This window comes from Cricetulus griseus, chromosome X, assembly GCF_003668045.3.
Source record: "Cricetulus griseus strain 17A/GY chromosome X, alternate assembly CriGri-PICRH-1.0, whole genome shotgun sequence".
NCBI lineage: Eukaryota > Metazoa > Chordata > Mammalia > Rodentia > Cricetidae > Cricetulus > Cricetulus griseus.
In genome coordinates this window covers 90337761-90363384 of record NC_048604.1, presented here as the reverse complement: position 1 = coordinate 90363384, position 25624 = coordinate 90337761, and the positions used below count along the sequence as shown (strand labels likewise).

At 40.7% G+C, this 25624-nt stretch overlaps 1 long non-coding RNA gene across 1 annotated transcript in view; it reads right to left on the bottom strand.

Annotated features, from left to right (window-relative positions):
* Positions 1–15374, bottom strand: part of LOC118237891 — a 57476-nt gene extending 42102 nt beyond the window's left edge. The window contains exon 1 of the long non-coding RNA XR_004771457.1: positions 15238–15374. This is a non-coding gene — a long non-coding RNA (uncharacterized LOC118237891). The remainder of the gene's footprint in view (positions 1–15237) is intronic.
* Between the last annotated feature and the right edge of the window lie 10250 nt (positions 15375–25624).

Below are 25624 nucleotides of genomic sequence, written 5' to 3'. Positions count from 1 at the left end.
GAAAGGAGGTGTTCATGCTTGGACACCTGTTTCAGATGACTTTAGGGTTTAGTTAAAATAGATAGTTAGATGTGACATAAACAGATTGTTGTATCTTCTTATATTTCACCTTTATGATTGTTTATTTTGGATACTTTACACTGTTAAGTTTTAATCCTCTTTTAGACTAAAAGGGGAATTGTAGGGGAAGCTGTAGCCACACCTACTTAGGGGCTGGCTAAGGTGTGCCTGACCACGCCCTTCACGGGGTTGGGGTGATGTAGAGTGAGAGGCAGTCAGGTAGCAGGTCACTTTCACTTTTGGTTTCGCTTTGGGCTTGCTGTATAAACTGCTGCCTGCCTGCTGGCTAGGTTGCTCTGTAAGTAAGGCTTTTTCCTTATTAAAATCCCTTGTAACTCTACCTGGCTCCGTGTTGGTAATTCCTGCGATAGAGTAGTAGATTATAGGTTTATAAAGACCTGGTAACATTCTAAATTTCATTTTTTATTTGTTGTACTGTCTCCTTTTTCATCTCTGCTTTTATTAATATGGGAAATCTCTCTTCTTTTGGACAATTTTGCTAAATGTTTGACAACTTTATTTTTTCAAAGAAATGGTCCTTGGTTCATTAAATTTCTGTATGTTTTGATTGTTTGTGTTATATAATTCATTGCTACATGATTTTGTTCATTTCTGTCCATCTTTGTGTGTAGTTTGGTTTGTCTTTGCTTTTACAAGATAATATACTATATCATAAATTAATTTATTTTAGAACTTTAATTTTTTGATAGTGAATTTAGAGCTATAAATTTTACTCTTAAAACTTCCTTCATTGTATACAATTGCTTTTGACATGTTGTGTCTTTATTGTCATTTATTTCTATGAATTTGTGTGTCCTTCCTGATTTCTGCAGTGAGAGTACATCAGTAAGTAGTATGCTGTTTGATCTTCATGTATTTAGGTACAATTTGTAGTTACTGTTGTTGTAGGTGACTATCCTTTTTTTTTCAATATGATCAGATGGAATGGCTGTTATATCAGCTTCCCTATATTTGATGATGTTTGCTTTATGCCCTACATCATCAATTTGAGAGAAAGTTTATGAGCTGCTTAGAAAAATGTGAACTCGTTAATGTATGGATGAAATGTTCTATACATATCTATTAGGTCCATTTGATTTGCATGCCATTTAACTTCAATGTTTCCTTGTATGTACTTTTTTGCTTGAATGACCTATCTACTGGCAAGAGTGGGGTATTGAAATTACCTACTATCAATATGTTGGGGGCTATTCAATAATATTATATTTAGTAGATTTTGTTTTATTCAATCCATTGTGCAAATCTGTTCATCATTTTAATATTCTCTTAATGGATTGTCCAATTAAGAGGTGTGAAATGAAATTCTTTATGGTTCCTAACAATTTTTAAGTTAAAGTTTATCTTTCCACATGTTATTTTAGCTATGCCTGTTTATTTCTTAGTTTATCATCCTTTCACTCCTATGGTACTGGCAATCTTTTGTAGTTATGTGTATTTTTGGTGACACCAAAACAGTAGATCATGTTTTCTAATTCAATCTGCTAGTTTTTGTCTTATTTTTTATTAGTTCAAATTACGAAAAGTTTCCTTCACATGTCAATCCCTTCTACCTCTCCCTCCCTTCCCCCAACCCCCAACAAGCCTCCCACCCCATCCCCACTCCATGCCCCAGGGAGGGTAGGGCCCTCAAATGGGCTACCCAAAGTCCACCACATCATCTGGGCCTGGCCTAGGCCCTTCCCATGTGTCCAGGCCATGAGAGCATCCCTTTACATGGTATGTGCTCTCAAAGTCCTTTCTTACACCAGGGAATAATACTGATCCACTACCTGGGGCCCCATAGAGTGCTGAGGTCTCCTCATTGACAGCCATGTTCAGGGGTCTGGATCAGTCCCCTGCTGGCCTCCCAGACAGCAGTCTGGGATCCATGTGCTCCCCCTTGTTCAGGCCAGCTGTTTCTGGGGGTTTCACCAGTCTGGGCATAACCCCTTTGATCTACATTCCTCCCTCTCTGCAACTGGGTTCCAGTTCAGTTCAGTATATAGATGTGGTGTCTACCTCTGCTTCCATCAGCCACTGGATGAGGGCTCTAGGTTGGCATATTAAGTAGTCATCAGGCTCATTATAGGGGAAGGGCATTTAGGGTATCCTCTCCACCATTGCTTAGATTGTCAGTTGGTGTCATCCTTGTAGATCTCTGGAAATCTCCCTAGTGCCAGATCTCTCCTCAGTCCTATAATGACTGCCTCTGTTATGGTATCTTTCATCCTGCTCTCCTCTATTCTTCCCCTGACTCAACCTTTCTGCTCATCCATTTCCTCCTCTCCCCTCCTCTTCTCTGCCATTCATTCTACAAGCTCCCTCTCTCCTACCCTCAAGTTCCCAATTAGCTCAGGAGGTCATGACCCTTCCCATTTTCTAGGGCCCATGCATTTTTCTTTTAGAGTCCTTCCTAGTTTCCTAGTTCCTTTGGTGATGAGGATTGTGGGCTGATAATCCTTTGCTCTATGTCTAAAATTCATATATGAGTGAGTACATACCATGTTTGTCTTTTTGTGACTGGGTCACCTCACTCAGAAGATTTCTTCTAGTTCCATCCATTTCCCTGCGAATTTCAAGATTCCATTGTGTTTTTTCTGCTGAGTAGTACTCCATTGTGTAAATCTACTACATTTTCTCTATCCATTCTTCAATGGAGGGACATCAAGACTGCTTCCAGGTTCTGGCTATTACAAACAATGCATCTATGAACATGGTTGAACATATGTCCTTGTTGTATGAATGTCCATTATTTGGGTATATACCCAAGAGAGGAATTACTGGATCTTGAGGTAGACTGATTCCCATTTCCCTGAGCAAACATCACACTGATTTCCAAAGCGGTCTTACAAGTTTGCACTTTCACCAGCAATGGAAGAGTGTTTCTTTTTCTCCACATCCTCTCCAGCATAGACTGTCATTGGTGTTTTTTATTTTAGCCATTCTTGTCAGTATAAGATGGTATCTCAGAGTTGTTTTGAGTTGCATTTCTCTGATGGCCAAGGATTTTGAGCACTTTCATAAGTGTCTTCAGCCACTTTGGACTCCTCTGTTGAGAACTCTCTATTTAGTTCTGCACCCCAAGTTTTAATTTCATTGATTGGTGTTTTGGTGGCTAGCTTCTTGAGTTCATTTGATATTTTGGAGATCAGCTCTTTGTCAGATGGAGGGTTGGTGAAGATATTTTCTCATTCTGTGGGGTGTTGTTTTGTCTTAATGACTGTGTCCTTTGCCTTACAGAAGCTTCTCAATTTCAGGAGGTCCCACTAATTAATGATAGATCTCAATGTCTGTGCTACAGGTGTTATGTTCAGGAATTGGTCTGCTCTACCAATTCGTTCAAGGGTATCTCCCAATTTCTCTTCTAGAAGGTTCAGTGTGGCTGGATTTATGTTGAGATCTTTGATCCATTTAGACTTAAGTTTTCTGCATGGTGATAGATATGAATCTACCTGCGATCATCTGCATGATTGAATCCAGTTGTGCCAGCACAATTTGTTGAAGATGCTTTCTTTTGTCCATTGTATATATTTACCTTCTTTGTCTAAATTCAGGTGTTCCTAGGTATGTGTGTTAATATCAGGGTTTTCAATTCAATTCCATTGGTCTATCTGTCTATTTTTGTGCCGAAATCAAGCTGTTTTCAGGACTATGACACTATAATAGAGCTTGAAGTCTGGAGTCTTTTTCATTTCTTTATTTAAAGACTCAAAGTTCTTGCTATACAGGTCTGTCACTTTTTTTTTGCTTAGCATTACCCCAAGATATTTTATGTTGTTTGTGAATATTGAGAAGGGTGATGTTTCCATCATTCCCTTCTCATTGCCTTTATCTTCTGTATATAGTAGGGCTACTGATTTTTCTTGAGTTAATTTTGTATCCTGCTACTTTGCTGAAGGTGTTTATCAGCTGTAGGAGTTTCCTGGTAGAGTTTTTCAGGTCACTTATGTAGACTATCATATCATCTGCAAATAGTGAAAGTTTGACTTCTTCCTGTCCAATTTGTATCCCCTTGATCTCCTTTTGTTGTCCTATTGCTCTAGCTAGAACTTCAAGTATAATATTGAAGAGATATGGAGAGAATGGAAACCTTGTCTTGTTCCTGATTTTAGAGGAATCACCTTGAGTTTCTATCCACTGACTTTGATGTTGGCTGTTGGTTTGCTGTATATTGCTTTTATCATGTTTAGATATGTTCCTGTTAATACTGTTCTCTCCAAGTTCTTTATCATGAAGGGATGTTGGATTTTGTCAAAGGCTTTTTCAGTATCTAGTGAGATCATCACGTAGTTTTTCTTTTTCAGTTTGTTCATATGATGTATTATATTGATGGATTTTTGTACACTGAACTATCTTTGAATCCCTGGGATGAAGCCTACTTGAACATGGTGGATGATTTTTTGATGTGTTCTTGGATTCTATTCGCCAATATTTTGTTGAGTATTTTTGCATCTATGATCATGAGGGATATTGGTCAGTAGTTCTCTTTTTTAGTTGTATGTTTGTGTGACTTGGGTATCAAAGTAATTGTAGCCTCCTAAAAAGAGTATGGCAATGCCCCTTCTGCTTCTATTGTGTGGAACAATTTGAGGGGTACTGGTATTAGCTCTTGTTTGAATTTCTAGTAGAATTCTGCACTGAAGCCATCTGGCCCTGGTCTTTTTTGGTTGGGAGACTTTTGATGAGTGCTTCTATTTCTTTATGGGTTTAATTCTATTTAAACTGCTTATCTGTTCTTGATTTAATTTTGCAAAGTGATATCTATCTAGAAAATTATCCATTTCCTTTAGATTTTCCAATTTTGTGGAGTACAGGTTGTCAAAGTATTACCTGTAGATTCTCTGGATTTCCTCAGTGTCCATTGTTATAACCCACTTTTTCTTTCTGATTTTGTTAATTAGCATCCTCTCTCTTTCTCTGCCTTTTGGTTAGTTTGGATAGAGGTTTGTCTATCTTGTTGATCTTCTCAAAGAACCAACTCTTTATTTCATTGATTCTTTCTAATGTTTCCCTTGTTTCTAATTTATTTATTTCAGCCCTATGTTTGATTATTTCCTGGTGTCTACTCCTCCCTGGTGAGTTGGCTTCTTTTTGTTCTTAAGCTTTCAGTTGTTCTGTCAATTCTCTAGTGTGACTATTTTTCAGTTTCTTCATGTGGGCACTTAGTGCTGTGAACTTTTCTCTAAGCATTGTGTTCAAAGTGTCCCAGCCTCTGGGAATGCCTTTGAGGGATTATTTTAAATAAGTTTCACATAACTGTGGGTATGTTGTGCCATCATTCTCATTAAATTCTAGGAAGTCTTTAATTTCTTTTTTTTAAGCTTCTTGTATTTTCAGAGGCATATCCTTCTGTAGGTTGGGGAAGTTTTCTTCTATGATTGAGTTGAATATGTGTTCTGTACCTTTGACCTGTATTTCTTCACTTTCTTCTATACCTATTATTTTTATGTTTGGCCTTTTCACAGTATCTGATATTTCCTGGATATTTTGTGTTAGGGATTTGTTGGATTTGAGATTTTCTTTGGTTGATGACTGTATATCCTCTAGCAAGTCTTCAACAGCTGAGATTCTCTCTTCCATCTCTTGTATTCTATTGGTTATACTCACATCCTTAGTTCCTGATAATTTATCCAGCCTTTCTATTTCCAGCATCCCCTCATTCTGTGTTTTCTTTATTGTTTGTATTTCAGCTTTCTTGCCTTGAATTGTTTCGAGTGCTTCCTTCACTTATTTGTTTTTGTTTTTTTTTTTTTCTTGGCTTTCTTTAGGTTCTTTAAGAGAATTACTTACATCTTGAATTTTTGTTTGATTTTTCTTCTATTTCTTTAAGAGATTTTCTTGTTTCCTCTTTAAGAATCTCAAACATCTTCATAAAATAGACTTTTAGGTCTGTCTCATCTTCTTCCTCTCTCTTGTGCTTTTCAGATCTTGCTGGTTTAGAGTCCCTAGATTCTGGTGGTATTGTACTGGTCTTTCTGTTTTTGAGTGTGTTCTTATTCTGTCTTCTTCCCATCTTTCCTTCCAGTGGGTGCAGGTGTGGTTTCTCTGGCTCCTCTTTTCACCTGGTCATGAGTGTGGGCCAAGACTTCAATGTCTGCAGCTTTGGGTGGTCTTTCCTCTCCTGGTATTCTCCTCACTCAGCAGAGGTCTGGACACAGTGGGAACTGAGAGTGAGGTGTTTCCAGGCTTATGGAGGTCCACCCTGTCTGGGCAGGTCCACTTTATGCCAGGCACAGGCCCAGAGAGATTCGGGGATGATGGTGGGAGTTGGTCAGGATTTGGGCAGGAGCAGAGGGTACACTCAACTCAGCAGACATTGGGGTGAAGGAGGGAGAAGGAAAAGGGAGGTGTTCCTGGACTCATGGAGATCATCCCTCTAGTTTTTATGTTTTTATCATGGAATTGAGACCCGTAATATTCAGAGTTTTTTGGGGGATGGCCTTTTGCATGCTGTGAATATACATTTCTCTTATTGATTGATGAATAAAGCTGTTTCTGCCAATGGAGAGGTAGGATGTAGCCAGGCAAGAAGGATAGTCAAGGATACCAGAGTAGAGAACTCTGGGAAGAGGAAGACAGAGATTGAGTCATGAGGGGATGCCATGTAGTTGCCAAGGATGGAAGAGGCCTGGACATTCTCTGGTAAGCCAAGACCACATGGAGATACCCAGATTAATATAAATGGGTTAATAATTAAGAGAGAGCTAACCAATAAGAAACCTGAGCCATCGACCAAACAGTTTACAGTTAACATAAACTTCTGTGTGTTTATCTGGGACTAAACAGCGTCAGGACCAGGCAGGACAGAAACTTCTGTCTACAAGTGGTGCCCAAAAATTTGGCAATTATTTCCATTTAAAACCCAAAAAAAGCTTTAAACAGTTTCTAAACACACACAAAAAAATGGAGCCACACTAGGCTTCCTAGTCTCAAAGTCTCATGATGCAGAGATGCTACGGGGCATTTGGGCTTGAGCACAACATGGAAGATTCTTGCCACAGTATACAGAGGCAGTCTCCAAGCCCCACAGCATGCTGCATGGCAGATTTTACTTTTACTCATACAGACAAAAGAAGGTTTATGGGCAATGTGCTAAGAGCTGCTTGATGGTGGCATAGACCAGAGTTGAGTTAGTGAGTACAGCTCCCAGAGATGGTTGTAAACATACCCCCACAAAGTTGGAAAGCATAACTTAGTGGAGCCAGGAACCAAAATCTCCACCAGACATGCTGTTTGGCACATTAAAGCCTCATGGTAAGAAAAAGAGATATACAGTAAAAACTGATTCAGATGAAGAAAAACTTCTAAAGGATTTACAATGTTTATAAAAAATATACATAGGCTTAGGAAAGAAAAGGAAAAGGATAGAGAAAATCCTTAAAAAGAAATAGAGTAGCTGGGCAATGGTGGCATGCCTTTAATCCAAGTACTCTGGAGGCAGAGCCAGGGAAATCTCTGGGGTTTCAAGGCCAGTCTGATCTACAGAGTGAGTTCTAGGACACCCAAAGAAACACAGAGAAACACTGTCTCAAAGAATCAAAAGTAAAAAATAAAAATAAAGGAAAGTACACATGAAGACCCTATGCAGGAGTTTAGAACAAGCAAATAATGCCACAACTTTTCCCTAAGTATTTTCTATCTATCTGAAAGAAAAGATATTCAGGAACTGAGGAACATCACTGAAAATCAGGAACTGAGAGACAGCACTGAAATTCTAGGCCGATTTTTAGAGGCTTCCTGACAAATAAACACCCTCCATGACTTTACTTGGACCATATCCTAATTTCAGTGGAGAAACAGAAGATTACAAAGAAGGCAATTACCATGGATAATGATATCCATGAATCCAATGGCAGTAATTCTGATGTAGTGAACCACACTGTTGCCACAATAGTAACCTTATTGAACTCTTGTAACAAATAAGACCAATCTAGAAGCACAAACTGGAAAGCCTTTATTACCTATCAGAAGCCCCAAATCAGGCAAGAATGAATCCCCATTTCTAGAGGCTTAAATTGACCAAAAGTAGCAGTAACCTATGAAGTTCTTCCAGAAGCTTAAGGAGGCAATCATGAAGCCCAGTAATGTGGACTCAGTGTCATTGGAGGATAAGGTTATCCTGAGGACAAATTCCTAACTCAGCCTGGCCCAGATAGCTGCAGAAAACTGCAAAGACTGATGATTAAGTTAGATGTCGAGACTGAACCAATTGACCCAGATAGTGACCTCAGTAGTGTATTACACATAAGACCAGGAAAATGGAACAAAATCATCTTAATCTATTGGCCATAAATGGACATGGAAGTCTTTTTACACTAACTTTACCTTTTAGGCCAGATAACACTGGAAACCTACACTTACCCTTCAGTAGGATAGTTCTGGGTTCTAAGTACATCACTTTTACCCTAATGTACTCAGGCCATAATCTGTCAGATGACCCAGCTTCTCTGATGATTATCACAGAAGTGGATTATAAAAATGTTGGTCCAGGGGAATATATGGGAAGAAGACAGAATAAGATCTCATTCAACAACAGAAAGACCAATATGACAACACCAGAATCTAGGGACTCCACTCCAGCAAGCTCTGAAAAGATCGACACAAAAGATGAAGAAGAAATGGACCTCAAAAATTATCTTGGGAAGATGATAGAGACCTTTAAAGAGGAAACAGGAAAATCCCTTAAAGAAATAGAAGAAAAAATAAGGAAAAATTGCATGAAATGGAGGAAAAGACAAACCAAAAAATTCAAGAAATAAACAAATCCATTAAAGAATCTAAAGAAACCCAAGAAAAAACAACCAAACAAGTGAAAGAAGCACTCAATACAGTTGAAGGCATGAAAGCTGACATAGAAACAATAAAGAAAACACAGAATGAGGCGATGCTGGAAATAGAAAGGCTGGATAAACGATCAGTAAAAAAAATATGAGTATAACTAATAGAATTCAAGAGATGGGAGAGATAATCTCAGTTATTGAAGACTTGCTAGAGGATATACATTCATCAACCAAAGAAAATCTCAAGTCCAACAAATCCCTAACACAAAATATCCAGGAAATAAGGGACACCATGAAAATACCAAACCTAAGAATAATAGGTGTAGAAGAAGGTGAAGAAACACTGGTCAAAGGTACAGAAAACATATTCAACAAAATCATAGAAGAAAACTTCCCCAACCTACAGAAAGATATGCCTATGAAAGTACAAGAAGCTTACAGAACAACAAACAGACTAGACAACAAAAAGAAGCCCCTACGTGACACATAATAATCAAAACACCAAATCTACAGAATAAAGAGAAAATATTAAGAGCAGAAAAGGAAAAAGGCCATGTAACATATAAAGGCAAACCAATCAGAATCACACCCGACCTCTCAATGGAAACTCTGAAAACCAGAAGGTCTTGGATAGAGATCCTACAAGCATTAAGGGAGCATGGATAACAACCCAGACTACTGTACCCAGCAAAACTTTAAATCATTATAGATGGAGAAAATAAGATATTCCATGGCAAAAACAGATTTACACAATACATATCCACAAATCCAGCACTACAGAAGGCTCTGGAAAGAAAACTCCAACCCAATGAACATGACTACACTCACAAAAACATAGTCAATAGATAATCCAATTTAACACAACATGAAAAGAGACAGGAGGGCAAAATCCACACACAATGACACCACCACCAATAAATCCAAAACAAAGAAGAACCAACGAACAATGGATATTAATATCCCTAAATGTCAATGGTCTTAACTTACCCATAAAAAGGTATAGGCTAACAAAATGGATATGAAGACAGAATCCATCTGTCTGCTGTTTATAAGAAACATACCTCAACTTCAAATACAGGTGTTATGTCAGAGTAAAAGGTTGGGAAAAATTTTTCCAATCAAATGGAAACAAGCTGGTGTAGCAATCCCAATATCTATAAAATAGATTTCAAACTAAAATCAATCAAAAGAGTTGAAGAAGTACATTTCATAGTAATTACAGCAAACGTCCATCAAGATGAAGTCTCAATCCTGAAAATCTATGCCCCAAATAGGAGGGTAGTCACATGTGTAAAAGAAACATTGCTAAAGCACAAATCACACATAAAACCACACACACTTTCAGTAGGAGTGTTCAAGACCCCCTTTCACCACTAGACAGGACCACCAGACAGAAACTTAACAAAAAACAAAGGATCTGACAGAAGTTATGACCCAACTGGGTTTAGAAGATATCTATAGAACATTCCATCCAAACACAAAAGAATATACCTTCTTCTTAGTACCACATTGGAACCTTGTCTATTAGTTGGCAACAAAACAAACCTCAACAGATACAAAAGAATTGAAATAACCACCTGTATCTTATCAGATCAACATGCACTAAAGCTAAAATTTGACAGCAATACAAATTGAAGAAAACCTAAATATTCATAGAAATTGAATAACACTCAATTGCACCATTCCTGTGTTGAGGAAGAAATAAAAAAAAAAAATAAAGACTTCCTAGAATTTAATGAGAATGTAGACAAAACATACCCAAACTTATGGGACACTCTGAAAACAGTGCCAAAAGGAAAGTTCATAGCACTAAATGCCCACATGAAGAAACTAGAGAAAAGCCACACTAGAGAAATCACAGAAAAACTGAAAGCTTTAGAACAAAAAGAAGCCAACTCACCACAGAGGAGTAGACACCAGGAAATAATCAAACTGATGGCTAAAATCAGTTAAGTAGAAACTAGGAAAACATTACAAAGAATCAATGAAACAAAGAGTTGGTTCTTTGAGAAGATCAACAAGATAGACAAACCTCTATCCAAACTAACCAAAAGGCAGAGAGAGAGAGAGAGAGAGAGATGCTAATTAACAAAATCAGAAACGAAAAGGGGGATATAACAACAGAAAATCCAGAGAATCTTCAGGTCATACTTTGAAAACCTATCCTCCACAAAATTCGAAAATCTAAAGGAAATGGACAGTTTTCTGGATAGATATCACTTACCAAAATTAAACGAACAGATAAGCAGTTTACATAAACCTATAACATCTAATGAAATAGAAGCAGTCATCAAAAGCCTTCCAACCAAAAGAAGCCCAGGGCCACATGGATTCACTGCAGAATTCTATCAGAAATTCAAACAAGAGATAATACCGGTACTCCTCAAACTGTTCCACACAACAGAATCAGAAGGGACATTGCCAAACTCTTTTTATGAGGCTACAATCAGTTTAATAACCAAGCCACACAAAGATACAACTAAGAAAGAGAACTACAGACCAATATCGCACATAATTATCAATGCAAAAATACTCAACAAAATATTGGCGAATCAAATTCAAGAACACATAAGAAAAATCATCCACCATGATCAAGTAGGCTTCTTCCCAGGGATGCAAGGATGATTCAACATACAAAAATCCATCAATGTAATCCACCATATAAACAAACTAAAAAAGAAAAACCACATGATCATCTCACTAGATGCTGAAAAGGCCTTTGACAAAATCCAACATACCTTCCTGATAAAGATCTTGGAGAGAACAGGAATAACAGGAACATATCTAAACATGATGAATGCAATATATCCCAAACCAATAACAAACATCAAACTAAAAGGAGAGAAACTCAAAGTGATTCCTCGAAAATAAGGAATAAGACAAGGCTGACCATTCTCTCCATATCTCTTCAATATTGTACTTGAAGTTCTAGCTAGAGCAATAAGACAAAAAATGGGATCAAAGGGATACAAATTGGACAGGAAGAAGTCAAACTTTCACTATTTGCAGATGATATGATAGTCTACATTAGTGACCGAAAAACTCTACCAGGGAACTCCTAAAGCTGATAAACACCTTCAGCAACGAAGCAGGATACAAAATTAACTAAAAAAATAAGTAGCTCTACTATATACAGACAATAAATCCAATGAGAAAGAAATCAGGGAAACATTACCCTTCATAATATTCACAAGCAACATAAAATATCTTGGGGTAACACTAACCAAAAAAGTGAATGACCTGTACAGTAAGAACTATTAGACTTTAAAGAAAGAAATTAAGGAAGATTCCAGAAAATGGAAAGAGCTCTCATGCTCTTGGATAGGTAGAATCAACATAGTAAAAATGGCAATCTTGCCAAAAGTAATCTAGATTCAACTCAACCCATATCAAAATCCCAACACAGTTCTTGACAGACCTTGAAAGAACAATACTCAACTTTATATGGAAAAATAAAAATCCCAGGATAGCCAAAACAGCTCTTTACAATAAAGGATTTTCTGGAGTCATCACCATCCCTGACTTCAAGCTCTATTATAGAGCCATAGTTCTGAAAACAGCTTGGTATTGGCAAAAAAATAGACAGATAGACCAATGGAATGGAATTGAAAACCCTGATATTAACCCACACACCTATGAACACCTTATTTTTGACAAAGATGCTAAATCTATACAATGGAAAAAAGATAGCATCTTCAACAAATGGTGCTGGCACAATTGGATTTGGACATGCAGAAGACTGCAGATAGATCCATATCTGTCACCATGCACAAAACTTAAGTACAAATGGATGAAAGATTTCACCATGAATTCAGCCACACTGAATCTTCTAGAAGAGAAAGTGGGAGTTAATCTTGAACAAATTGGCACAGGAGACTGCTTCCTGAACATTAGGCCAGTAGCACAGACACTGAGGTATGCAATTAATAAATGGGACCTCCTGAAACTGAGAAGCTTCTGCAAGGCAAAGGACACAGTAAGACAAAATGACCAGACACAGAATGGGAAAAGGTCTTCACTGACCCCACATCTGACAGAGGGCTGATTTCAAAAATATAAAATGATGACAAGAAGCTAGCCACCAAAACACCAAACAATGAAATTAAAAAGTTGGGTGCAGAACTAAATTGATAATTCTCAACAGAGGAATCTGAAATGGCTGAAAGACACTTAAGAAAGTGCTCAAAATCCTTGTCCATCAGAGAAATGCAACTCAAAACAAATCTGAGATACCACCTCACACCTGTCATTATTGTTAAAATCAATAATACCAATGACAATCTATGCTGGAGAGGATGTGGAGAAAAAGGATCACTCCACCATTGCTGGTGGCAGTGTGAACTTTTAAGACCACTCTGGAAATCAGTATGGCGGTTGCTCAGAAAAATGGGAATCAGTCTACCTCAGGATCCAGCCATTCCTCTCTTGGGTATATACCCAAATAATGGACATTCATACAACAAGGACATATGTTCAACCATGTTCATAGCAGCGTTGTTTGTAATAGTCAGAACCTGGAAGCAACCTAGATGCCCCTCAACTGAAGTGTTACATTTATACAATGGAGTACTACTCAGTAGAAAAAAGCAATGGAATCTTGAAATTCGTAGGCAAATGGATGGAACTAGAAGAAACCATCCTGAGTGAGGTAACCCAGTCAAAAAAAGTCAAACATGGTATATACTCACTCATATATGAATTTTAGACATAGAGCAAAGGATTACCAGCCTACAATCCTCTTCACCAAAGAAACTAGGAAACATGAAGGACTCTGAGGGATAAATGAATGGATCCCAGGAATGGGAAGGGGCAGGAACTCCTGAGCTAATTGGGAAAATGAGGGTAGGGGGGAGGGAGCTGCCAGAATGACAGCAGAAGAAGAGTGGAGGAGAGGAAATGGTGGCACAGAAATATTGAGTTGGGGAAGAATAGAGAGTAGGATGAGAGATACCATATCAGAGGGTGCCATTATAGGTCTGAGGAGAGATCTGTCACTAGGGAGATTTCCAGGGACCTACAACGATGACACGAACTGACAATCTAGGCAATGGTGGAGAGGATAACCTAAGTGGCCATCTCCTACAGTGAGATTGATGACTACTTTTTATGCCATCCTAGAGCCCTCTGATGGAAGCAGAGACAGACATCCACAGGTACACACTGAACTGAACTCTGGAACTTAGTTGAAGAGAGGGAGGAATGAAGATCGAAGGGGTTGGTACCAGGTTGGAGAAACCCACAAAAACACCTGGCCTGAAAAAGGGGGAGCACATCTACCCCATATGCTGTCTGGGAGGCCAGTAGAGGACTAATCCAGACTCCTGAACATGGATGTCAATGAGGAGGCCTCTGTACTTTAGGGGGCCCCTGGTGGTGGATTAGTATTTTCTCTAGTGTAAGAAGGGACTTTGAGAGACCATCCCACGTGAAGGGGTGCATTCTTGACCTGGACACATGGGGAAGGGCCTAGGCCCAGCCCAGGATAATGTGGTGGACTTTTCGGAGCCCTCATTGAGGGCCCTACCCTGCCTGGGGATTGGAGAGTGGATGGGGTGGGGGGTAGGTTGGTGGTTGGGTAGGAGGGATTGGGGTTAGGGGAGGGAGAGGGAGAAGGGATTGACATGTGAAACAAGCTTGCGTGTGTGTGTGTGTGTGTGTGTGTGTGTGTGTGTGTGTGTGTGTGTGTGTGTGTGGTAAACAATTTGTGTGCTGTTACTGATGTATGACTATTTCTCATACTTTCAGCATGACTTTGTTGCCTCAAGTTTTTTGTGTAGGCTTGAGGCATTATGGGCTTTTCCCAATTATGTTGGGTTAGTTTTTTGCCAATTCAACATAAGCTAGAATCATGTGATAAAATAGAACCTAAATACGAAAATTGCCTCTATCAAACTAACCTGTGAGAAAGGTCGTGGAACACTTTTTTTGGTCAATGTTTGATGTAGGTGTGGTAGTGGTGAAGGACTTAAGAATTAACAAAGAAATAAAAATAAATAGACTTAGAAAAAAAAAAAACCTCTCACCCTAAGAATGGGGAGACCTGATTTAGAAACCTAACCAAGGTCATAATGACCCGAGTCCCTGGAATTTCCTAGCTGGCAGCAATAACTCCCTTACAAGGCCACAAGACAACCTAACTAAATACCAAGAATTCCCAGAGGGCCACCCTGCCCTGGGGTCATGAAGATAAGACCAGACTATCCCACTGAGTCAGGAGACCATCCAGCCCCAAAGATAAGAGATCTCCAAAGGTCCTGTGACTCCGGTCACCACGTACCCAAACCCCTAAAAGCCTATGGTTTTCTCCTATAAAAGAAGCCTGCTTTTGAGGAACAGGGCTTCCTTTGTCTGTCTGACTGGGAGGCCTGTTTGGGCAAATGTCCCACAATAAACTTACCTCTTGTTTTTACATCAGCTGGACTGGACATTGAGTGTTTTGGGGGGACTGTCCAATTTGTGGAGACTCCTCGATCCGAGGGTCTTTCAGTGGGCCAAGAAAACTAGAACTCCATGGTATGTTATGTTTTCTTTGTGGGACTGATTCATTTTTAAGAGAGAGAAAGACCAGGAAGCTGGATGAGTCAGGAGGTGAAGAATGATGTAGGAAGACATTGGGGAAGGAAAATACAACTAAAATATATTATATGAAATTTAAAAAAATAAAACATTAAAAGCAAAGAGAACTTTACTAACCTTTGTATCTTAGTGGTCTTTATGAGTTGGTTATGGAAGAGAAGTTGGTGACTGAACTCTGATCTTGAGTTGAATGATTAGAAATTTCTCAATATATTGAAAAACCAATGGCATGTACCCTTTGCAATGGACAAAGGTGGCAAGGTAGTCATCATCCTTGCTGACATATGAAAAGGTCTTCAGAGTTTTGTTTTGTTTTGTTTTTAACTGATATTTTTCTGTTTCTTTCTTTTTTTCCTAGCACTTTTCCCCCTCTAGTAATGGAAAGTAGCCTTAATTATTTCCAAGTTACATTTTCAATAGGGGTCCTCATTCATACTAACTCTGTTACAGATATTACCTCAGCCATTATTGAAGGCTGTCTGACACCTAGAATGACACAGCCAAATTAGTTTTATTGAGGTCCTCTGGAGCAGTCCTAGAGACCCACCTCTTGGACCCTTGTGTCTCTGAAACCCTAAAATACTACTCTGTGGGGGACCAAATAATTCTGTTATGGAATACTTTGGGGCCCAGCCTCTAGCTCCAGTAAACATGGAGCACCTGAAAGCTCTGGCTCACCATTGTATTGTTAATTGCCAGTAGGGCTACTATTGTTTACCATAGCCTCGGGGTAAGATGCCTCCTAATTTGCATCTCTGTGGCTTAAGCCTGGAGTAGGCCGATGCCTGGGCTGAGGACTGCCTAAGTGACCAAGAGTTGATTAGGTAATAGAATCACTTGATGTTAGCTATATACATTATAATAGATGCCTCCTCATGTTGTCCCTGCTCTTGGAGGACTATTTAAATGGACTTCTCAATAAACCTTGGCTGCTCAGCATCAGCTGGGAGCCCTCCTGAGATGATATGGTCTCATCATTAGCATCGTTGGGCAATTAAACTTCCCTAGTCCACACACCTCCATTCAGAATCAGACCTGGGACTGTAAGGCTGGCTCCATTCACAGTCCTGAAGACATCGGTCTGGAACACTACTCTCTCTGTAGTAAGTAGCCAGAGCAATCATTGGCCAATCTCTCAAAGTAGTGTTGATCTCTGGGCTGGGTGAGAGGGTAAAGGTGGCCTGAATGAAAGAAAAAAAATATTGGCTCAGGACCAGCAAGGCCAAGTTCTCAGCACAAAGATTATTTATTTGCCCCAAAGTGTCAGGGAGCAAGAAATAGGAAACAAACATGTGAAATAAGGATGAGGGAGAAGGGGACAGAAACAAGGGAAAGGGGGCAGGAGTATTTGTCCTGGAGGGACAAAGAACTGCCTCTAGATAGAGGAGAGACAGACATGGCACATAGAAAAATGGCAGTTTATAAAGGTAAAATAGGAAAACCCATGTTAGGATGAGGTATTTAATTTTAATTGTCATGTCAATTAGTTGTTTAATTTTAATTGGCCATGGTAATTAGGTGAGCCAAATTGGGCTTTTGATTGCTAAATACTTTGATAGCTGGACCTTGGTCGTCAGTTTCAGGAGGAGGAAATGGTCAAATAAGGGAATAGAGTTTGGGGGCTAGCTTAAGGAATATAATCTAACTGTTTTTTAGTGAGGCAGAAGGAATTGGGGAGAGGTGAAAGGCCTGACAGAGCCACGCTTACTACACTTGAGCTGGCTGAAGGACTTAAAAATTAACAAAGAAATAAAATAAGAAGGCTTAAAAAAAAACTCCCACACTAAAAGCAGGGTGGCCTGACTTAAAAATCTAACCAAGGCCACAATGACTCGAGTCCCTGGAATTTTCTAGCCAGCCGCAATAACTCCCTTACAAGGCCGAAAGATAGCCTAACTAAATACCAAGAACTTCCAAAGGGCCACCCTCCCATGGGGTCGTGAAGATAAGAGCAGACTATCCCACCAGTTAAGGTAACAACAATTGACAAAAGAGAGCCCCTTAGAAACCAAAAAGATAACTGCAATTACCGGTTCATTCCATGGGATGTTGCCCCAACTGGTGAGGCAGGAGACCATCTGGCCCCAAAGATAAGAGACCTTCAAAGGACTTGTGACTCCAGTTATGTACCCCAACCCTCTCCCCTCCCCAAAACCTTCTAATTTCTTCCTATAAAAGAGACCTGCCTTTGAGGAATGGGGCTTCCTTGGTCTGTCGGACTGGGAGGCCCGTTTGCGCAAATGTCCCACAATAAACTTACCTCTTGTTTTTACATCAACTGGACTGGACATTGAGTTCTGGGGGGAAACTGTCCGATGTGTAGAGGCTCCTCAATCTGGGGGTCTTTCACTGGCCAGAGTCATTTCACTGAAGAAAGGTCAGATGAACTTGGATTGATTAGAAAAAGAGGCACAGGTCCCTTTACCAGTAGCTGATCTTTGTTTCTGGTTTTATCCTCACTCCCACAAGATGTCACAACTGTCACATACTACTACAACTGTTACAGACTGCTAATGGGAAGAAGTGAGGATTGGTTCCAGGAGGAGCCTGGAAAGGGGTAGGCCATATGAGCCTTTTGTTTAGTTTTGTTCTTTGGTGTTTGTTGTCATTTTTTTTTTTTGAAATAAGGTTTCTCTGTGTAGCCCTGGCTCTCCTGGAACTCCCTAAGTAAACCCAGCTGGCCTGAAATTCAGACTATCTCTGCCTGGGAGTAAAGGCCCGTGTCATGTTATTACTTAGGGCCCCTTGGGCCAACTTCAGCTCTGTGGCCCCTCCCTTCAGGTGAGCTGCTTGTAGGTTGTAAAATGTTTTCATTCTCTTTTCTCACTCTGAGGAAGGCACAGGGACATTCTTTGTGTCTTTGGACCTCCTGTTCCGGCCTTTCACGTTCACTTTCATGGTGCCTACAGATACGGCTTGTTTCTTAGAATACTGGAAGTTCCCAGGTCCTTGGGCTTCAGATGGAGTTATGGCCTCAACTATACAAAAAAATTGTTACAGTAAATCTTTCCGCCAAAAGCCGCTGAGCCCCACTGCCACATGTGCACTTTATGCCAGCCGCATGCCCAAAATAGGCCCAAATGAATACACAGAAACTTGTATTGGGTTCAAAGCTGCTTGGCCAATGACTAGGATTCCTCATCTGTTAGCTCAGTCTTAATTATCATAAATCTATATATTTTATAAGACTTATCTTATTGGACGCCTTATTGGTGTCTCTCTTTGCAGGTGGATCACATTGTGGTGCTGGAGGAGCAAGGGGAAAAGAGACCCTTCCTGTTTCTCCTCTTAAATATGAATCTCCTTGCTATGTCACTTCCTGCCTGGATGACCACTTATCTACTACATTTCCCAGAATCCTCTTTGACTCCTAGTCCCATCTAATTTGCTGTCTCATTGGCCAAACAGTATTTTATTTAACATTCAATAAGATAAACATGCACAGTACATTCCCCATCACAAAATCCTATTGAAAATTGGAATATAAATAAATATAATTGGAAGAGGAGCTAGGAAAGGGCTTGCTCTGTCACCTTAAGGACCTATCTATGTTTGTGAAAAGTTTCTCCACCCCGATAAGCCTCTCTGCCAATACAACAATCTAAAGCAGACCAAATCAAACCAAATTAGGAAAAGCCCATGTTTAATGGATACAACACTCCTGGACAGCCTTCCAACCCCTACCCCCGAGAGGATACAAGAAAGAGAGACCAGAAGACCACAAGTCTGTTTACTGGGGGCAGTTTAAATACCCTGTGGGAGAGGTCTTGAGAATCTCGGGGGGGGGTCATCATTTGGCTGGCTTTCTGAGATGCAGCAGGGTTTGGAGAGGGTTAGGGGAGGGGTCATGGGTAGAACTTCCACCATAACATCCCAGACTCTTTGGGTATATGGATGCCAGCGTCTGAGGAGAAGCTTTCACCATAACAGTTTAGGTTTTCAGCACCCACTGAAAAGCCAGGCATGATGACATGAGAATGTAACACCAGCACTTGGGGAGTGAGGAACAGACAGAGCACTGAGCTTGCTGCCCAGGTAGCCTAGCCAAAGCAGAAAGCCTTTGGTTCAGCAAGAGTCTTGGAAATTGAGATGGTGAATAATAGAGAAGTACACATGAAGTCTAACCAAAACCTCTACACACACAGAGAGAGGCAAACAAATGCACTCAAATATAAACACAATCTCACACAGACATGCATCACATGAGTACACACACACCACCATTTATTTTATTTTAAGTTGCAAGGGGCATGTATTCATAGCTTAGCTGTAGAGTATTTTCCTAGGATGATTTTGGCCCAAGGTTCTATCCCAAGAACTAGAAAAAGATGGTTAGGAAACAGGTCTGAGAACTGCTCTGGGAAAGTGTTACTGATACAATTCACTGTTCCTAGACCAAGGAGTGTTTGAGCCAACTTGGAACCTACTCCCACATATTGTGAGAGTACATGGTGAATGAAATCTGAATGAAAACTGAAGTCAGGTATGCACACCAGAATAAGAATGCAACTCTAACGCCAACTTCTAGACTCTGATCCCAAGGGGAACTATAGTAAGAAATTACCAGTACGGAGTCAGGTAGAAATATAAGGGTATTTAATAGGGAAAAGCCTTACTTACAGAGCGAACCAGCCAGCCGGTGGTAGTCTGTACAGCAAGCAGCAAAGAGAAACCGAAACCGAAAACGCAGTCCCCCTACTCACTCTGACCACGCCCTCACAAGCCCTCAGGTACTCTTGTAGCCAGCCCCTAAGAAGGCGTGGCTACAGCTTCCCCTACAGGGAACCAGCAGATGTCAGCCCAGAGCAGGCAGGCAAGGAGGCTCAGGCAAGACACCAAATCCAGTCCAAGTTTTCCAGGCTAGAACAGCAACAGCCTCTGCCTCAATGGCTGGCAGGAAGAATGCTGGCTTACTGAGGGTCTGTTAAGCTCTCAGCTCAAAGCATGACATACTGTTTACTGTTCACTGTAAACAGCAGTTACAGTGAAGATGCAGTAAACTGCAGCCAACTTGATTTCATCATCTTCACACCAGCAAAACCTCTCTCCATGAACATGAGACAACTGGTACCAGGAGCAATATTTCAGACCTGTCACTGGATACTACATTTCATACTATCTGACTGCACGGAACATGGCATTTGTCCCCAGATGCTTTTATATTTTAACATGTTTTGCTTTCTGAAACTATATGTAATTAATGCTTTCTCTCCTTCCCTTTCCCCCTCCATCCCCTCCCATATAACTCCTTTGCCCTCTCAAAATTATGGCCTCCTTTTTTTAAAGTGTGTGTGTGTGTGTGTGTGTGTGTGTGTGTGTGTGTGTGTGTGTATGTAGTCATGAATATACCTTTACAGTCTTTATATTACTTTCATGTATAGGATTTCACAGCTGAGCATTGTGTATTGAATAACCAATTGAGGGGTATTCCCTTGTTTCCAGATAATTTCAAGGGTAACCATCTTCCACATTTGAGTTTTTCCCTCCCTCTCCCCCTACCCTTTGCCCCACTTCTATGTGTGTCCTTCTGTCTGCAGAAATAGCTCAAGGCTACCTCTTGGGGTCTCATTCTGATTTAGGGTGAACTTCTTGCCCAGCTGTTCCACTGATTATGTTTGGTGACTGTCAGGCCTTCTGCTCATTAATGGGCACAGTTCTTTTGGAAGGATCACACATCACACATGTTCTGTAATGCTCTGGTACTTCTAGCACAAGCTTTTACTGCACAGGTCATTGACATGCTTTCCTTCTTTAATGCTCAAAACAAAAACCCATTCCTAGATTTCATTTATTTACTTGTAGTGCTAAACATGTACCTCAGACCTTTGTGCATGATAGGCTCTTGCTCTACCACTGAACTCCCCTTTCTTCTACTGTGTGTGTCTCTTTGTGTGCATGGACACATGAGCATATATTTCTTTCTACCTACGTATCTAGAAGACTGTTTACATTAACCTGAAGTCCCACAGCTGAGAATGCATCTGTGTTTTCAAATATTCATAATTAGAAGGAAAACCTCAAAATGGAAAATGGGTGGATAACTTTCCAGACTCTTGTCTAACATGTCCTCATGCACATAAACAGTTTAGCAGCAAAGAGACATGGTGATAAAGGAGGACCTTGCTAGGTAGTAATTTTGTTTTATTATGGGTGGAATTCATACCAAGAGTAAGCAAACATGTATTCTAACAGTGACCTATACTCGCTAGCCTCTCAACTTAATTGTTGTCAAAATTCAGTAGTTAAGGTAATAGTGATTTCACATTTAGAATCTTCCCTTCCAAGTCCACCTCAGCTGGACATGGAGACACATTCATTAGTGTTAACACCTTGAAGGCTAAAGCAGAGGCTGGTTTGAGGACAGTATATGCTAAACATTGAAGCTAAACAAATACAACATTTCTAGTTGTCCTGAACAGTCCCTATAACCAAGACCCCATCTGCCTTGCCATTTGGGTTATAAATCTACTCACTGCTCCTAATACAGTACTTTCAGCTAAGTGACCAGATACACTACTACATGTCCATGCAGGTAGGCTACTGCTCCTACATCTTCAGTCCCCTAAGGGAAAGTATGCCTTGTTTTGTCCCTTAGCTGTATAACCATGTAGCACTATTTTGACAGAAACAGGTAAGTTTCTCCTTGGTATGCTAGATATATATATGATTTATAATTTGAGTATGGCCTCCAGAATTCAAGTTTTGGGAAATTGTCCCGCGCGTGCTGTATTTTCTCGCCAGCAAGAAATACACGCAGGACACTCGGATCCTTCTGCAGACAAGCTTTAATGCATAAGCTTACCAGAGCGGAGACACTGAACCAAGAAAACCATCCCTTATAAAGGCTGGCCAGCCGCCTGGGACGTGTTACCCTATGAATGGCTTCAGCTCCTCAGGCCAAATGAGCCACGGGATAGGCAGAGATCAAAGGAATGGAGATTACCCAGCGCCTGTTGAAGTAATTTACATCTTGGTGTCTTTAGGCACCATTATTGTAATGGATAATGCAGGAACCGGCTCCCTACATATCCCCCTTTTTTATTAATTAATGAAAAGGCTTTATATTTTTACAAGCAAATAGGTCACCCATATGTTGAGGGATAGAGGCAGAGGTTGAACCTTCCCAAATCAAACATTAAGACTGTGTACGAGAGTCGCCATCAGGCTGTTAGCTTGACCCGAAGTACTCTCGACCTGTCCTCTGCCATTTTTCTGGGAAAGGGAGTCTCGGGGCAGGTAACCCTTATGCAGGTCAACGTACCTCTCAGAGAAGCCTGTATATTAGGCAACTCTGTGCGATGCCTTTGCTCAGCATCCCTCATTGGGGCTGCTCAAACCAGACACTCTACCCTGTGCAATGAGCCTAGGCTCCGGGTGTGCAAGAGCTGTCTGGCCGGCGGCCTATTGCTTAAGCATAGTTAGCCAAAATATAAGCGCTTGGGCGATCTCTTGGTTTGAGCCCTGGAGCTTACAGACCAGCCAGAGGAGTAACACCAATCCGCAAACGGCTGCATCAAACAATTCCACCCCCACCCCTTTCTCATAGACCGGCCAGAAGTAACAGCAATCCGCAAATGGCTGCATCAAACAATCCCACCCCCACCCCTTTAGCGATACAATCTCTCCGCCAAGGACAGGAGTTAATCTGGATAACAATAGCGGCTCTTAACTCCCGGGGAGAGGATGGAGTTCTGACTTTTGAAGGTCCGAAGGGGCTCTTCGGGTGAGTCTTTCTGGGATCCACAGAGGATTTTCTTCATCCTGTGGAAAAACACATATCGCCCCCCTGGATCTTATGAGAATAGGATCCGGGCCTCTCCAAAGATCAGTTAAGATATCTTTCCATTTTACCATTTTCTTTTGGCCTTTTAGGTTTTGAGGTGAGACGCTTGGCCCGAGCGTCAATGTTTATGAGGCTTTAAAGCCCCAGGCATTCCAGGCCTTTAAGAAGTGTTGAATAGCAGGCATGGCCTTTTCCCCTATCAAAGACTGGGAAAGCCATCTGTAATTTTCTCCGCTCCTCTGATGGTAAAAAGGAGTTGGTACCAAATAGTGGGGGTGCTGATAGAAGTACACCCGCTGAATTAACAGGCGATGGCCTCATATTTGCTTTTACTTTTGGCAGCCGATATCTATTGGGGTGGTATCATGCTGTCTCCTCCTCTAGCTCTGCTTCCTTGCTAGAGTCTAAAATCTCAAAGTCTGAGCTGCTCAGCTCCAAGGCCTCTAGTTTCGTTGTAGGGCAGAGGCTAGGTTTTGAGTCATCTAGCTGAGCTGTTTCCTCTAAAACTTTATCTCTTGAGCTTTTAGAGTCATCAGAGCTATCAAGATTTAAAGCTTTAAACTTACAGAATCATCTAACAAATTATTCACTCCCTTGTCAGTAGACATCCCAGGAGGTCCTTTTTTTCTTATTTGTTGTTGTTTCTCTTAACAAATTATTCACTCCCTTGTCAGTAGACATCCCGGGAGGTCCTTTTTCCTTATATTTTATTGTTAGGCGCGCCCCATCTCTCATCACATTCGGTTTCTGATATGTAATTCTGGACTTCTTTAAGATTGCTACAACAGTGAGAAAAGTCAAAATAGCTCCTAGTAAAAGCACAGAAGCCTCTATATTAACCTCCCAAAATAGCAACATTCCCAAGCCAAAGTCCAGAAAAAACATACCTCTCCGAATTTACCACCCTGCAGTTCTGAATCCGCCCCGTTAGAGGGGTCTCCGCGGTGCCAGAGATGTTCACATGTTCCCGGGTTTCGGCACCATATGTCCCGCGCGTGCTGTATTTTCTCGCCAGCAAGAAATACACGCAGGACACTCGGATCCTTCTGCAGAAAAGCTTTAATGCGTCTTGAGAGAGGAGAGCATAAGCTTACCAGAGCGGAGACCCCGAGCCAAGAATCCCATCCACTAATAAAGGCTGGCAGCCGCCTGGGACGTGTTACCCTATGAATGGCTTCAGCTCCTCAGGCCAAATGAGCCACGGGATAGGCAGAGATCAAAGGAATGGAGATTACCCAGCGCCTGTTGAAGTAATTTACATCTTGGTGTCTTTAGGCACCATTATTGTAATGGATAATGCAGGAACCGGCTCCCTACAGGAAATTAATCCTGGAATTTCTATATTGATGGTACTTGGAAGGTGGCATTGGGAATGATTGGAATCAGATGATCTCATAAGCATGTAACTGGCAAGAATAGCTCAATGGTTTTATAAGATGTATGAAGAGAGATCTAATATGGCACTTTTGGGCCGGCTCTCCACAAGTCATCCATTCTGCATCCATTGAGGCAGGATAGGATGACAGATGGCATATGTCGTTATGAGAAAGAAGCAAAACATGCCCCTTATACAGTTAAAGTCTTATGATCAGCAAACAAGCAAAATTTCAATATAATTAGCAATCACTAAAACCTTTATCTTTTCCCAGGTATAAACTTGCAATTTTACAGGAATCTCACCAGAAACTCTAATTATAGTGGGAAAACAAAACAAAACATGTATTCAAACTCCTTTTGCAGCCCTAGTGGCTCCCAAATTTGCCTTATCAAAATGTAATTCCATACAAAGCATCTTCAAAGCCATTTTTTCTATCTCACTTATCAAATGAGACAGAAAAGGAAACAAACAAAACAAACCACAATGTTTTGAGAGGCAGCTTCAGAGCCATTAACATGGTATAAATGGCTAGTTCTAAAACAATTAATGACTCTCCTTGCTTGAAGAATCCTTATCAATATATGTACGTCTTATTTTTAAAATTTTATGCTTTTGAAGTCCCTATCTTTCTCTTAAACCCTATAGTTAAAACCAATATTCAAAGTATCTTTAATAAATCCCCAACTTGACACCCACAGAAACAGCTGACCTGAGGTAGTAGGAGCTCAGATTCTGGACTTACAGCAGGGGAAACTGCATAGGACCAAATTGGGCCCTCTGAATGTGGGTGACAGTAGTGTGGCTTGGGCAGTCTATGGGGCCACTAGTAGTGGGACCAGGATTTATCCCTAGTGCTTGAACTGGCTTTTTAGAGCCCCCTCTCTTTGGAGGAATACCTTGTGCAGCCTAGATATAGGGTCCTTACATCAAAGTAAGGACCCAGAATTTGTTGACTCCCCATGGAAAGCCTTACCCTCTCTGAGGAGTGAATGGGGAGGTAAAGTGAGGGGAAGGAGGAGGTAGCAGGAGGAGAGGAAGGACTGGGAA